Below are 17,280 nucleotides of genomic sequence, written 5' to 3'. Positions count from 1 at the left end.
ATCTTGTATCTTGAATCTAATAGAAGTTTTCTTTACCTGTGAGATGGAAACCATACGATGTGCAGTCAGACTAACAGAGCTCGTCTGCTTTGTGTTTGTTGTGTATATCTAATTTATGTCATTACTCGCTGCTTTGGGGCACAATAGAGCATCATGTGACCCAGCCCACTTGTGCAGTAATAATGAAGGAGGAGCTAACTTGCAGAGGTCAAATTTGTGGTTTACGTGCACCGAGAATAAAACATGACATGCAGTTTTCCCTAAATCTCCTCATTTGAATATAAACCTTCCGTCGGCAGCGAGACAGCCACATCCAGCTGAGCGCGTTTCCCCTCTTCTACCCGAACGGTCTCGAACTCAAGCTGCTGGAGGGTCAGCACATGACAAAAACACATTTCTAGGGTCCCATGCTGAGCGACTGACTTCTAATTTTAGACAAAGCATGGAAACCTCCTGCAGGACAGAGCGAGTCGGCACAATCAAAAACTCAGCAAAGCAAGAAAAAAAAACAAAACACGTTTCCAGGGATAGAAAAGTCCTTAGATTGACTGATTGGAAGCCACGTGGGCGAGAAGAGTGTGTGATTGATTGAAGCAGCTTGTGATGTGTGAACATGTGTGTGAGGACTGAAGAGAAGCACAGTCAGCAGTCGATGCTGGAGAAGGTAGGGAGGGTCAAAACAGAGGTCGGCTGACAGAGAGCGTTCAGACACACGTCACATGTGAGTTAATGAACCTGATGAATTAATTCAAGTGAAATCGTCACTTTTTTAAAAACACAGCTGCTCTGCAGGAAACACATGTGGACTTCTAATCTAGGTCACACGACGAAGCCAAATGTGTTACATAATCAGTTGTAAAAAGACAATTAGCATGTTTTCAAGCAAATACTGTGCAGACGCTCGGTTTTCAGTGTGCACAACCAAAAATCTCCACCCAGACTGCTCCGCTACAGCAGTTCAACCCCCCCAACAACACTTGTGCTCAAAAATAACGACTGTGACAACTTTGCATCTGCATAACGTGAACCAAGTGCCTCTAATGTCAAAGAGTCACAGACAGTAAAAGCTGAGTGTCACTGACAGTAAACATCATGGCCACCAGGACTGATTTAGAGGTTTAAGGTTAAAGGTCGTCTTCACGAAACAGAAAATTAACTTCTTTGATCTGATTAGTGACCTGATAAGTAAAAAAAACACTGCACACTAACCAGACTGCTCACAAAAACCTGTACAGAAGAACCTGAACCTGAACAGAAGTGATTTCTAATAACCATTATAATAATTGATTAATTGTTTCAAGATTTGTGCAAAAATGCCAAATATTCTCTGGCCTCAGCGTCTCAGATGTGAATATTTTCATCATCATACAGTGAACTGAATATCTCTGAGTGTTGGATAAAACTTTAATCTCCATTTTCCACTGTTTTCTGATAGTTTACAGACAAAACAATAACTGTCGAGTTAATGTCCTTATGATCACCATCTGGAGGTGAGAGTGTGCCATGATTTTATTTTATCTGTAGCAGTCTTGAAACAATTACTTGATTAATCACAAACAGGACCTCCCGAACAGTTATCACAACAGCCGATCTGGATATTTGATCGGTTCCAGCTTCTGCAGTGTGAGGATTTAAAGCTCTGGGTATAAACAAAGTGTGAGAGAATAAACAACTGCAAAATGACAAACCTTGGACCATTTGACTTTTTTTTTTTTAAACATTTTATACACTTAATCCACAAAAATCAGTCAATGCAATCATTAAAATTGTTCCACATTTATGCACATGAGAACCTCGCACAGGTTCTGTTGTCTATTTGTGAACGATGCTGCAAAAACATCAGCACAGCAAAACTAATAAAAAGTGAAGCCACACAACAATTAGAGCTTTTTAAACAAGCAAACTCACACAGATGATGAAACAAGATGCAAACACTCAGAGGTCTGTCTTCTGTCTGTGTGTGTGTGTGTGTGTGTGTGTGTGTGTGTGTGTGTGAGGTATGTGAGTGCCAATGCAGAGTCTTTAGACTGAGTTTAATTCTCCAGTGTAGTCTGTGCTTACATGGGCATAGTGCAGCTCTACTCTGCATCTATTAAAAACCACACACACACATTGTGCAGAATCCAGGGAGGCTTTGAAGGCACATACACCCTTATATGGAAAACACACACTGCTCAAGGGAAAGACAAGGTGCCAATACAGCATGTGCAAACACTGCGGACACACACACAGACACACACACAGACACACACTCTGCAGAGTTTCTAACATTGTGTTGTGTCCACTGATGGTTCACAGCTCTGAGGAGGAACAGAGGTGTCAGAAGTGAATTAAATCCAAGAGCAACATGAATCTGAGAGACTTTCACTCCACCCTTCACATCTTCTCTCGCGTGTTTATATTCGATTAAATGAACATGTGATGATCTCTGTGATGACCTCACACTTTTTAATTCTAAGATAAAACTGCAGATGTGCTGACACATGGGTGGATACCTTCATTTTATGGAACTCACATCTGGTCACAGCTGTTGCATTTAGAGCTGAAATGATTGTCCGATTAATCAATCGGTTGACCAAAAGGAAAATTAATGGGCGACTCTTTGGATAATCTATTGGTTTTAGCTTCTTAAACAAGAATCTTACTTCATAATAAATGATAAAAATTTGAAGACATCAACCTGAGCAGCAGAAAACTGCAGCGGCCATTTTTTATTTGTTCTTCTGTTATTTCGTAGACCAAATGATTAATCAGTTAATCAAGACAATAATTGTTGAATTCATGAATAACACTGGTGTTTATATAAGATGGACTAATCTGTAGTTTTAGCCTTCAGTGGTTGAAATCAGTACTGACATGATTAGTCCGTTAATCAGATACTAGACGATGATCTACAGTAAAGTAATTAACAATATATTTTTTAGATCTAATTATTATTTTCAGTCATTTATTGTTGAAAAATGTCAAATATTCTTTGGTTCCAGCTTCTTAAATATGAAGATTTACTTCTTTTCTTTATTCTATTCATTGTAAATTGAATATTTTAGGATTTTAGACAAGAAAAGCAAAGCTGATTTTTAAAAAGGGCATTATTTTTTCTAACATTTTAATTTAAAAATTGACCTAAATGATTATTACATTATCAAAATAGTAGCTTATTAAAATGCTGTCAATCGACATGATTGACTGATGGATTCAAACAACGTTTTTTTGGTTGGATTTTAATAAAAACATCAGAGAAATGTTAAAATATGGCAGTGTTGTCAGTGTACATCTCATACATCTAATAAATGATGGAAGTAGACGAGTTTGGAACAAACAGAAGCTACTGACACATTCGTTGGCTCTGGTTTTCCCAGGGCGACATCACTGTGATGTGACCTGTGTGTCTGAATCTGTCTGTCAATCTGACAGAGACAGACACTGACTCATCAGGATTAAAGGACGACGCACAAGGACAACAAACATTCACACAGTCACAACAGCAGGAATCTCACATTTACAGACTCTTTAATGTGTCTTTAAATACTCCTGTTATCCTCATGTTAAATTTAACCTGAGGATTTATTTATTTATTTTTTTTTTTTTCTGCGATCAATCTGACTTTTAAGCACCTGCCAGGTCAGATGAGTCAAAGCATATTAGCAGGAGGTGACAGGTAAGAAGATTAACTGTCATCTCACCGTCCACAGAGGAGGAAAAAGACAAAACAGGGGAGAAAGAAAGAAAGAAAAGAAAAAGAAACATGATAAATGATATTCCTTCAGTGGAAACCTTCCTCTTGTGACTGTGGAGTGTGTGTTTGTGTTAGTGTGTGCATGATTATTACGTCAGTAGCTAAACCTGGTGACCTAGCAGATTAAGTAACTGCCAGCCTGTATTAGCTGCCCTTACACAACTTCCTGACTACTAACACCTGAGCTCAGTTGTTAGCTCAGTCTATTTATTTATGGGATTTTACTGGGAGCTGCTGTTCCACCCACATTTTAATGGGAGCTCCTGTTGATGTATTAACTGTTCAGAATCAATGGTTAGATCAGTTTCACAGCTGGAATTTAAGCTTAAAATACAAATAACTGTAGTTGTATTGCAGTATTGGTGACTGATTTATCAACCAGAAGAGAAAAAAGTGACCTGAATGAAGACTTTGCTGTATTTCATAATATTTAGGAGATTTTGATTCCATCATTACATAAAACCATGTTGTCTACAAAATGTCAAAACACACACAAAAAAAAAATGCTAAACACAATCAACTAGTGCCAGATTTTCAGTTTACAATCATATACGACAATGAAAAGCAGCAAATCTGCACTTTGTAGAAGCGGTAACTGTTTGCTTGAAAATGACTCAAAAACTTAAATCGATTATAAAGTTGACTGTGGATTAATTTTCTGACGCCTGATTTTTCAGACGATTGAGAAACAGATTCAGCTCAGGCTGTGATTGGTACATTGAGGGAAAGGGAACATTACTCAGGATCAGTCGACTGTTTCACAACCTCATATTGTTCTCCTCATGTGAAACCTTGGGGATACAAAGTTTCTGGTTTGCTGCTCGCCTTATTTGCACCAAATAAACAACAAACTGTGATCCCACAGTGAATCATCCAATTAACGAGGGACCCAGCATAAGGACCCACCATGAGTCACTCACACCACTGATTCCTCCAAATCATCTTACTTGGTGCAACTTCGCGCGAAGCAAAACTCATGTTGTTTTTGTTTCAGATTTTATCGTTATTATTTCTGGATCATCTCCTTTACTACAACTTACAGCCTTTGAGGAAATACCAAATACAGCTTCTTTTTGATTATACTGGAGCCCTTTGGATGGTTTTGCAACTTTTGACCCTGCCCGAGTTCCTAAAGGAGTTTCAACATATGTGTGTCACCATCATTTTATACATACAGGCCAATATTAATATTTCTGTATTGGCAAAGCTGATGGCCAATGCTTTCTTTATCTCTAATCCTGATTTTTGTCAGAAAGAAGATCACAAAAAAAAAAAAAAAAAAAAAAATCACAAGGCTCCAGTGTTTCCTCTAGAATTTTATTCTCGTCAGGGTGGAGAAGCTTCTGAAACAACCATTTGCCCGTCATGGGACATTAAAACTCTGAAACCCATGATAATGAGAGTCTTTGTGGCAGGAGCTGCTGCCAGTTTTATGTTGTTTTATTTTACGACTCCTCAGAAAAAGTTTTACAATTAAAAACATTTTAATTAGCTGTGGTCAGAAAGGAAGTCCTGTTATTTCAGAGCCGGGTGAAATAAACCCACAGTGACTTCACTGGCTGTATGAGTTTGTCTGATCCAGGCCGTTTAACATCCAGGACAGAGAGAGTTAAGAGGAACTGGGAGAGTGAGAGCGACCAAATCCAAACAAACAGGAGAAGCAGAGCACAGCAGAGCTGCAACACAATGAGGTCATGTTCCTATTTAAGAGCAGAGCGAATCCTCCCACCGAAGCTGCAAGATCAACACTGGACTTACATGAGAAGGGAGGACAGACAGTAACTAGGTTTCAATAGAGCCCTGACAAATATTAATCACAATAACTCAAATAGGAATGTAAAAGGCTCTTGTAACAGGAGTCTACATCACTCCACTGTGAGCTGGTCCGGACATTACATCACCTCATTACATGTAAAAGCACATTTGATCAAACAGCTCCTTCATGTGCAGCTTTGATGGCAGAAGTTCAAAATTCCCTCTTCAAGGAAGTTGATCTGCACCACAAACAGAGAATCATCTCATTTTACTGCCAGATCTTTTCAACACCGACTCCACTATTATTATACTGCTTCTTTAAAGTACATCTAGCTATTATATCTGTATGTAACATATATGTCAAGTATATCAAACTGTTTTATTTGTAAAATGATGAATATCGACTGTGATTCTGCTGAAACGGTGCTAACTATTACAACTACTTTGCTGTCTCTGAGCAACTTTTGGAAAGAGAAAATCTTGTATGTCAGAGAGCAACATCGTCTGCGTATCGTGTGATCATAGCGCACTGGCTTTATTTCAGAATCAGGACACATTCAGACAGAACCACAACACCAAATACCAAATTACAATGTTGTGATTCAGATTTTCTGTATGATCTGCCCCACATCAAACAACACAAGAAAATTATCAAAAGAGGAAACTGGTTAGCGCAGGTGATGGGCAAAACCTAACGTTTGTCGTATATTTATTAATTAAACTTAAATAATCACCTGACTTGTTAAATGTGTGTATTTTCTATCTGATGTAGCTGCTGTGCTTGTTTTCTCTGTAATTTCATATTATATTTCATAAAATGTAGTATTACATAAGCAGAGGCCCTCTTTATTTCAGACAAAACATTACAGAAAACCCTCCAACACAATCATGCGCAGATGATATTTAAATTGTGACTGCCCTCAACGACTCACTGTAAAACTTTGAATAGATTAAACACCACATCACCAGTAACTCCCTCATGAAGCTGCTGAATAAAATGTCATCACTAACAGAATTGACAGATGAACGGTAATAGACAGAAGTTGGAAAACTCTTCAACCTTGAAAAACCTTTGTAATGAAGTGTACTGCATTTTAGTGATTTCAGTGGACAGTCCAGATGGGATGTGTAAAACTCTCTGGACAGCTGTAACCTGCAGTTTACCACAGGATTATAAAGCCATTAACTGTAACAGATACCCTCACATGTGATGTCTTTGCAGGCACAGCCGATCACTGAATAAAGGCCCATATTACTGGTTCCATTACAGGTACTGTTGGTGCAGATATGCTGCTTTTAGAGGTGAAGTTTGAGGCCTCGAATACTGATGATGAGGAAAAATAAAAGGCACTCATTTTGCTGATTTAAATTGTCTACAAAGGTCTGTTTGTCATAAGTTAATCCTATTATGACAGAAGATTTATCAGTCCTCTAGAACAAGAGAACTAAAAATACTTTCCAGGTATAAAAACTGACAGTATTTAAAACTGGATTAAATATTTGAAGAATAATCTAATTTCCTGTCTCCATTCTGCACTTGTTGCATGAAAGAGAGAAGCATTAAAAAGGAGAACAGACTCTGCTCTGGCACCGGAGCTGGAAAAAGCAGAAGAGAAAGAGGGAATAAAAAGTGACGGGACAGAAAAAGATGAGCGAAGGAAAAACAGCTGCAGGCCTGAGAGGACGAAGAGAAGCACAGAGGGGGAGTCTCAAAGTTTTATCTTCATGTCAGTATCTCCCTGTTCTCAAGCTGCTGTTTTAAAATAACCTACATGGTTTACGTTTTGTCTATATGTGTGAGATAATGGCATCTTCTTCCTCAGCACACACCTGCAGCATTCCTGCCTTTGTTTAGCTCTGTCACGCTTGTCTGCACCGACTGTCTGTAAATAGATGACATCACCATGCAAGAGTGTGTGTGTGTGTGTGTGTGAGGACAAAACACGCTTAGCTTGGGCTAAACAGACCCTGAAGCAGTGGACTGTGTGTTTTTGTGTGTTATGGGCCCTACACACAGACTAAACACAGTGATTTAGCTGTTCTAACTGGATCTAACCTATATCTTTAAGGAAAACAAAGACATTTTGAAGCGACCCAGGTGATATTTCTGTTGCTGTGTTTACTTCCGCGAGCGACCAATGATCAAAGTGAAGGTCATTTCATTTAGCTAAACATTAACGAGGGAGTTTATGCCACCAGTAAACACATTACAACATCTTCTAAACCATCAAGTGTTTAATATAACCAAAAAAATGTGAGACATTAGCTAATTTAGTCAGTTGTTGATGAGTTAAAGCAAAGTAGCTATTCATCTACGACTGCAATTAATGATTACTTTCACTATCAATTAATTTTATCAAGTATTTTCTCAAATCTATTAATTGTTTGGTGCACAAAATGTAGGAAAATCGCCCAAAAAGCCCCTAAAAAGACTTGATCATCTTTCTCTGGTTCATCCTTCAAGATGTTTTCTTTATTTTCAACATCTCATATCCATTCTTCTACCCTCCTCACCCTCCGCCCCTCCTTTTCTCTGTTACTTCCTGTTGAGTCCATGGGGGGAAGCTGAGATCGGCCACACCTTTCCTCCCAGCATTCCTGCACTAATGGGTACACGTATGCACCAACAACGCTGCATAAATGTTGCTGCAGACGTGGAAGTGCTCACACCTTTCCTCTGTAACAGACATTCCTCAGCTAATGGACAGAAACAGTCGCTCAAACTCTTCTGCTCAAGTGGACATTCCTGAGCTAATGGACACTCATACAGCAAATACAGAGCAGTGTTGCTAATGCCTTTTATAGCTCTCTCCATCTCCATCTCCATCTCTCGCTATGCAGTGCTAAACATTGTGTGTGCTTTTTGATAACCGCCGTTGTCCATTTTGCATAACCACTAATCAGTATTCATTTACAACTGGGCAGCTTCTAGAGCTTCGGAGAGGAGACAGAAACCTGTTTCTCTCTGTCGTTATGTTTTCAATATGGAACATAATTGTATATGTCAGCAGATATTGGTATTACTGTTGTAGGCACTGACGTTGGCAAATATTAGTGGAAAATTTCATTTTTGTTCACACTTTTTTGCACTTTAAAGGACCAGTGTGTGATTTAGTGACATCTAGTGGTGAGGTTGCAGATTGCAACCAACTGGAAAGGGAAGGTTGAGGGGTTGGGGGGTTAGTCAAGCATGTAGGAGAACCTATAGTGGCCTTCAGGTAACGTAAAATGTAAAAGACCCTCTCTAGAGCCAGTGTTTGGTTTGTCCATTGTGGACTACTGTAGGAACATGGTAGAGCACCCGTTCCCTATGTAGATATGAAGGGCTCATGAAAACACGACTCTTTGTTTCAGGTGATTATACAACAATGAAAATGTAATTATCAACGCTAATTTCATACATCTTTTAATACATTTTATTAATATTTGATCCTTAATTTTCTTGACTCAAGTGAAATATATTCTTTTTTTATATTTGCAATTATCTCAAAGTTTTTCATTCAACTATAAAACATCCAGCCTCAGAACATCTTTGTCACAGCTTATGAGCTGTTCGGACAAATCCAAAACAAACTGGAAAAGTTATCTGATCCTAACAGATATGAAATAACTTTCAAAGAGACCCAATCTGATCTGGACTCAAGGATATTCCAGATACCCCAAAGATAATAAAGTTCAATCCAACCTGACCTAATTACACTGAAATAAAAACTAAATAATAAAAAATTTGAAGTATTGTTGTTAGAAATGTTTATCTTTACAGCACTTTTCCTCAGAGGAGAGAGGAAAATGATGCTATTGTCTTTGCAAACAGAGAAGTCAAACCTGCAGACTAAACCAGCCGGACCACATGGAGACAACACAACAATGTGAACCAAACTGCACTGACCGTGTGTTTCCAGTGTGGTTCAGTAAGTACAACACGGAAACATGGAGAGCGGAGTAAAGGACGTGCAGTTTCACTCCTGTGAGGAGACCACAACAAGTCAGTTTGGAGGGACCACCCGGAAAAATGAGCTCCCTCAAGACCTTTACCGAGACCGAGGTAGAGGAGGAGGATGGAGAAGCAAAGAGGCGAAGCAGGAGGAGAAACCAGAGTGATGAAGGAGAAAAATGCAAAGAAGAAATGAAGGAGGAAAAATGAAAAGATTAACAGGAAGTAAAGAATGAGGATGTGAAAGAGGAGAAGAAGAATATAAATGCAAAGTAGGAGGAGACAGGCAAGACATACGAGAAGAGGAGGAGGAAATATCAGGAAAACGTCTTCACAATGATTTAAAACCTTCCTATCTTTAGCAGTAATAATATTACATCACGTTTAATAAAACCCGACTGCCCCTATTTGCCCTTTTCTCGAGCTCAGCCACTAGTCATGTGGTTAATTTGGTTGCTTTGGAGATGAATATAACATTAAAAACATGACGCAGTTTCTGTCCAACTATTTTGATTGTCAGCTCACACTGGAGCCGCTGTCTAAACTGTTAACTGCCCGCTGGGAAATGTTCTCATTACAATGAATAATGGCTTTCATTAGAACGGCTACACACTGTGGGGAATGATACTGTTTGGCCAGGGCTCACACACATACACACACACACACACACACACACACACACACACACACACACACACACACACTGTATATATCCATGCACACAAACACTCAGAGTTCATGTTTGGTTACCAGTTAATCCTGAAGTCAAGATTGCTAAATACGACCAGTCAAAGATCTCAGAGGTTTTACATTTGTTAGCACAAGAAGCATTGAGCAACAGGTCCAAAGAGGTGTGTGCTTCTCTGTGGGGGTGTGTGAAGTGAGTAAGCATGTGCGGGCTGGGATTATGAAACATCATGGTCGTGACCCTGCAGAAACACAGAAAAGGCAGTGAAAGAAAAGAGGAGTGTGTGTTCAGGGATGGTGAGCCAACAATAAGCCAGACTTTCTCTGGAGAGTTTCATTCAACAGGGAGCTGAACACATTGGTTCTGACAGTACATGCATGTGAGGCTGCACCCAGTGACCGTTTTCATCATTAAATAACCTAAGTCTATTAGATTAGATGAATATTAAATGTCAGAAAATAATGTGGAATGTTATAAAAATGCTTGTTTTGTCTGAGCAACAGTCCATAAACCAAAAATGTTTAATTAACAACAAAATGAAAAAGAAAAAAAAAAAACAGCAAATCCTCACATTTGAGACGTGGAACTAACGAATATTTGTTATTTTTGCTTTACAAAATGACTCATCAATCATCAAAATTTTTGTCGATTAAGGTTTCAACTACAACAACTAACAGTGAAGAATTAAAATGCTAATTTCTTACAGCCCAAGTAGATGTGTAAATGTCTTGTTTCATTTGACTAACAGTTGAGAACCTGTTCAGGTATTTAGTTTACTGTCATAGAAAAACTCTAAAGATCCACAAACGTTCACACTGTGATGCTAGAACCGGATAATTTTTGGCATTTTAATGTAAAAAAAAAAAAAATCTCTTAAACAGACTACTTTTATGTCGGTGAACTAATCATTGTATGTTTTTGTTGATTATTTTCTGAAATTCGATAATCAAGTAACCATTTCAGCACTAAATTATTATTATCGCCTACAAAGATAATCATGTCGCTGTATATTAATCCTCACATCCAATCATTGCACCAAACAGAATAAATAACAGTAAATAAATCCTTAAAGTTGCGATTAGTCAGTTCACATCAGAATAACATTCTTGTCAGGTTGGAAAAAACCTGTCAAATGACTAATGAATTACAGGGTGATGAGGCACAGGATGAGGAAGTCCCTAAAAGGTAACATCTGATTAAAACAGTCGGCAAACAAATTCAGATTTGTTTCTGGACTCACAGCTGTAAACGCACATTATTTACAGACAGTCGTAGATCAGATAGAAGACAGATGTAGACAGATGTGTATTATAGGGTGTAAGACTGAGATTGTCTCACACATACATGCATCTACATATATGCCTGTAGAGATGGCTCAAGACTTAAAACTTCACTGACACAAACATGACTTCATAAGATTAATGTTTGTTGCAAAACTACATCAGTAAGGGCAGTCCTCAACCAAAAGTCCTACATCATCAACTTTCAAGTCAAAAACAGCTTCAGAAAGTTTTTAATGAGATGGTTTGAAAACTTTAGAAGCCACAAAAAGGCTAAGTATAATTTAAAGAAACGCGACCAAAGAAAGCAAAAGCAAACAAAAACCATCTGCGATGATCGATAATGAAAACATGGCTCAGTGCAGATAACTCCCCACAGGAGCCTCGGTGAGTCAGGTATGAACAAGAGAGCAGCAAGCCAGTCACCATCAGTCATATCCGACAACTTTATTACCGCCGCCAAGGAGGTCATGTTTTCATCTGTGTCTGTATTTGTCAGCAGGATTACGCAGAAAGTACTGAACAGATTTGCACTGAACTTGATGGAGGGATGGTTCATGGACCAGGGAAATTAAAGTTAAATTTTGAGGCAGATCTGGATCATTTACTATGATTAAGATTTTTTTTTCTCTGAAGTCTGGTGTATGTTGTTGTTGACTTTGACCTTGGCGGAGGGCTGCGCTCTCTGAGTGTCCGTCTAGTTACTAAATGACTCCTCGTTCTGTCTGAAACTCCTCCTACATGAAAACCATACACAGCCTCTGTGGGTTGTTGAAATGCGGTGAACACAGATTAATACATGTGACGCTTTCTGAATACACTGCAGGTTTTGAGCCTGTGTAAACTTATCAACGTGGTGGCAAACACCAATGATCTCATCTCTTCACATTAATACACACAGAGTACATTGGTACACTCCTACGTTAAATATGTGACATGGTGCATTCACATAACCACAACTGTGGTTGTGTTTCCGTGGTATTGTGTTTCTGCAATATTTTTAGTCAGAGTAGTTGTGAGGCTCCAGAAATGGAAACGTCTGTCGGTCCAACACTGTGACTGGGGGTGAAGTATCACAACAACTGTTAGATTACATTTGTATTTAGAGGAGGAAACAGATGTTAACATGTTAACTAAATTATAATTGCATACACTCAACTGGCAGTTTATTATTAGCTTAAACTAATGGAGTCCAGCAATAAATCATCAGATTTATTCATGAAGGTAATAAAATTTAATTTTTGTTGAAGTTAATTGAGAAAGGTGTTGATTGTGCAGTACTTTGTGGCGCTGTTTAATTGTGTTGCCTTATTCAGAGAGGTGTTTCTGTTAATTAGCCTATCCTCATTAAATAAATAAATATAAATATATAAAGGGTTTGAATGGTTAATCTGACATTCCTAAATTAATATGACTGTAGCTACTGAAGATGAAGCCTTTGGTGTGCCTTTACACAAAATTATGTTTTATGTTTGCATATGTAGTAATGTTTCTAGTAAACTGAAAAACAAAATTCAGTTTCCTTAATGCTCCAAAAGTGAGACGCTCTCGCTGCCACCATTGTTCGTCCTTCTGTTACTTTACTAAAGTCTGCAGCCTTCAGTAACCTGGATAAGAAGAACACATGCTGCAGTTTTACTCCAGTTAGCATATTCTCAGAAGACGTCTCAAAACCAGGATGAATGTTTATCCAGGTTTCCTGAACTGGGGATATGATGTTTACACGTCCAACACAAAAATGGGATACTCCATGAACCTGACTGTTACCAGAATCCTCATGTCCATGTAAACACACTCTTGTGGAGCTGAGCCTCAAAGGCTAAATCTGACATTTCCTCAAATGGTACAGAAGAAACCACTTTTATCTAAGCTGCAGTCTGATCCTTTCTCTTCAGCCTCACCAGTGATAAAAAGATATAAGAATAACATTATTTCTGGTGTGTAATAAGCTTTTCTTTACTGTATCTTGATGCTATGTAGCTGTTCCAACAACAAAGTGTCCGCAAAGGGATGCTGCTGTTTTTTTATAATAATTTAATTTCCACACAATAATGACATCATGCATCTTAAAATCAAACAACAGTATTTTCCATTGAGGTTTTATCCTGATTCATAGCTCGTGTGGGGTCAGGGGTCTTCTCACCGCTCATGTGAAAAAGTAGAAATGAGTCTTAAATTACATAATGTGGTATCACAGTACTGTTGGTCACTGCTGTGATACAATGGACACAATGAGGATGTCAAAGACAGGTGTGTCTGTTTGGGGCCTGATAAAGGAAACAAGGGAAACAATACCTGTGAGATGTGCTGCTCTGACTGTGTGTAATGATGACTGTAATGTCACTCTATAGTCAGAACAGCCTCAGCTACAGTGGAAAATCCCTTTATAAAGAGAAGGAACCACACACACACACACACACACACACACACACACACACACACACACACACACACCTTCCCACATCACGCTAGCCAAAACACAGACTGACTGATTTTCAACCACCATGAGCCAAAACCTAATGTTCAAAACCACCACACACATCAACGCAACGATCAGCGAGAACATTCAGAACCCACAGACCTTGAAGGTTTTTAGTTGGTGTGTGTGTGTGTGTGTGTGTTAATGTGTGTGTGTGTGTGTGTGTGTGTAATGAGCACAGTTCAGAGCTGGATTGTTGCTTCATCACATGAAACAACTAATGACACACAGGGTGATGGGTTACTTGGCACGCAGGTCTGGGAGTCTGTGTACCATCATTATGTGTAAACCTAACATTAAGCATGTTACAGTGGGAGGAGTGGGGTGTGAGGAACGCAATTTACTGAACTGCAAAACCAAGAATGTCGTTTCATGTTACTTTAATTCACGTTACATTGACTTAATAGTAGTTCAGCAGCAGGATACAAGTAATGCCTTTAAATTGCGATAAAACAATGTAGTTTCTCTGTGTTTGTGTCACAATAAAAGACACAAAGTTGTAACTCTAACTGGTTTATATATGAAATTTAAACCAATATTTGAGACTTTAAAGGAATAGTTCAACATTTTGTGAAATACACTTATTTGCTTTCTTGCTGAGAGTTCTATACAATAAACATGAAGCTACAGCCAGCAGCTGGTTAGCTTAGCTTAGCATTAAGCCTGGGAAACAGCTAACCTGGCTCTGTCCAAAGGTAGAAAAAAAAAATCCACCTTCCAGCACCTTTAACGCTCACTGATTAACTCACTTTATTTTGTTTGTCTTATCTGTACAAAATCCAAAAACCCTTTTCTAGTTTTTATGCTAAGCTAAGCTAACTAGCTGCCGGCTCCAGCTACATATTTGCTGCACAGACATAAGAGTGGTATCAATCTTTTTGTGTAACTCTCTGCAAGAAAGTGAACAAGCTTATTTCAAAAATGTCAAACTAGTCCTTATATATAAATACATTAAACTAATATAAGCCAATAATTCATTTGATTTATATGTCCCTTTCTAATTAATTCTATATTAAATTAGAGGGGAACATTGCTCATGCAGAAAAAACATTCTGCCTTTGCAGAAACACCAACCTCTGCCCTCCCCCCAGAACAGGTCGTCTTCCACAACATCAACACACTTTCTGCAAACCTGCTCCGTCATTTATCATCATTTCACTCTCACTTTCTCCTTTGCACATCAAAGAAAGCACCAACCATCTCAAAGCACTCTGTGGCTTGGTGATAATGGCGGGCCCGGAGATCACAGCCGGGCTAAACTGCTCCCAGATGAGCTTCTGACGGGAGACCGGTATGTGACGGTCTGGCTCACAGAGCACGGTGGCAACAGTAAAGAGCCGCCGACACACGCACGCTTCATTACTGATCATATAAACACAGAGAGGGCAGGACAGAACGGCCCACTGCACTTAAATACACATTTTCAGCAACAAAAACCAGTTTAAACTCCTGAACAAGAACAGTAAGATGATAACGTGATGTTTTGATCTACTGCTTTTACTAAACAAGAGTGACTTTAGCAATATATCTGATATACTGTAATTAGCAGTATCACTGGTCTGCATTAGGAGGGCGATACATTCAAATAAAAACATACAGTAGAGCAAAATAAAAGGGAAAATAGAAGGGAAAGAGGACACAATATATTTCTGATGATCCTTCCTCTAAATCTCTAACTTTAATCATATCTAGAAAAGTCTAGTATATCTACATTTTGTGTCCTCAAGGTCGGTTACATCTCCTGTTTGATGCCCTTTGACCTTGTAATATGAAGCTACAGGTGGTCAGCTTCTCCACACAGAGGTAAGATGGAGTTGGGGGAGGGAGGTTAAAAGCCACTTGACCACCTGTTCAGGGAGTTTGGACGAGAGCTGGACAGTAGAGGGTTTGTTTGAAGCAGCTGGTTGCGTGATTCATCACTGGTGACAAGCCTCATAAACTGTAACCAAGCACACAAGCATAGGACGTACTGGAGACAGCTAATGTAGGGCTGCAGATAATGATTATTTTCATTGTCCATTAATCTGTCTGACTGTATCGTTTAGTCTATAAAATGTCAGAAAGTGCAAAAACCTGCGAGTTCAAGTTCCTGCAGCCAGAGGTGATTTAAACTGTCGCTTTACGATTCCATAAACGATCAAAAAGCAGCAAATCCTCACATTTGAGAGACTAAACCTAAAACCTGCAGCTAAACATTATTTTCAATATCAAAATAATCAGCCAATAACTTCCTTGATGAACCTATAAAGCATCAAAAACAGTGAAAAAAGCCCAATATAACTTCTACAACCCAAGGTGCTGCTATAAAATGTCTTCTTTTGTCCGACCAACAGTCCACAACTCAAAGATATTCAGTTTACTACTATGTATGACAAAGAGAAGCAGCAAATTGTCACATTTGTGAAGCTGGAACCTCTGAATATTTGGCGTCTGTACTAAAACCACTATTATTATCAAGATGGTCCCGATTAATCAAGCAATCATTTCAGCTCAGGCTGAAACCAGAGCTCCAACGATTAGTCATCCGACGGAAAAATAATCGGAATCAGGAATTTTTCCGGCAAAGATTCCAAACATTCGCTGGTTCCAGGTTTTCATTTGTGAGGGTTTGTTGCTTTCATTTGTTCTATTTTATAGTAAATGGGATGGGTCGATGATCGATGGGTTTTGGACTGTTGGTCGTACCAAACAAGCTGTGTGAAGACATCACCTTGGACTCTGGTAAACTGACCATGTCCTGACATTTTGAAGACCAAACAATGAATCAATTCATCTGAAAAATAACTGGCAGATTATGTGGATAAAGAAAATAACAGTCTTGCCATCTAAAGCAATTATCGCAGTTCTTTGATTAACTTTCTTCCAACTAATTGGTTAGTTTTCTGGAGCTTTTTGATGAGTTCAACACCAGTACAATACTTGTTTTTGTTTTGTTTTGCTCCCAACGAAAAAAGGCCAAACTTCTCAGTGTATTAGTGTCAAATAAAGATTAGTGTCAGATAAAGAAAAAAAGTCCAAATTTGAAAAGATTAATGATTTGGATCTGAAATTTTAGGAAATATTTAATGATAGTTAATCATGGAATAAATAAGCACATATATACAAATATATAAACTCTTTCACTTTTCCACTTTTCTCTCTAACACACACACACACAGTCCTGACAAACACCTCATATTCTCCATGACGCAGGTGGCTCCTTTCAAAGGCAGATTTATCTTATTATAAACCACAGCCCACTGCTGTGTTAGAGGAGGTGTGTGTGTGTGTGTGTGTGTGTGTGTGTGTGTGTGTGTGTGTGTTTCCAGGCATAAAAGCACTCCGGTTCTGTTTAAAGAGATAGCAAGGGCCGCACAGTTTAGAACAATTCCACTTATGTTTCCTTTAGAAAAGCAAAGCACCGGGGAG

At 38.7% G+C, this 17,280-nt stretch overlaps 2 protein-coding genes across 3 annotated transcripts in view; both read right to left on the bottom strand.

Annotated features, from left to right (window-relative positions):
* dgki (diacylglycerol kinase, iota) overlaps window positions 1-17,280 on the bottom strand; it is a 225,496-nt gene that overhangs the window by 86,534 nt on the left and 121,682 nt on the right. The window lies entirely within an intron of this gene.
* Window positions 1-17,280, bottom strand: part of rassf3 (Ras association domain family member 3) — a 74,732-nt gene that overhangs the window by 14,333 nt on the left and 43,119 nt on the right. The gene's annotated exons all lie outside the window — the stretch shown is intronic.

This window comes from Trachinotus anak, unplaced genomic scaffold (genome assembly GCF_046630095.1).
Source record: "Trachinotus anak isolate AG129_WGS33_773 ecotype Australia unplaced genomic scaffold, CSIRO_AGI_Tana_v1 ptg000018l, whole genome shotgun sequence".
In the NCBI taxonomy this organism is placed as follows: Eukaryota; Metazoa; Chordata; class Actinopteri; order Carangiformes; family Carangidae; genus Trachinotus; species Trachinotus anak.
The sequence above is the reverse complement of the archived record's forward strand: the minus strand, read 5'-3'. Positions and strand labels throughout refer to the sequence as shown.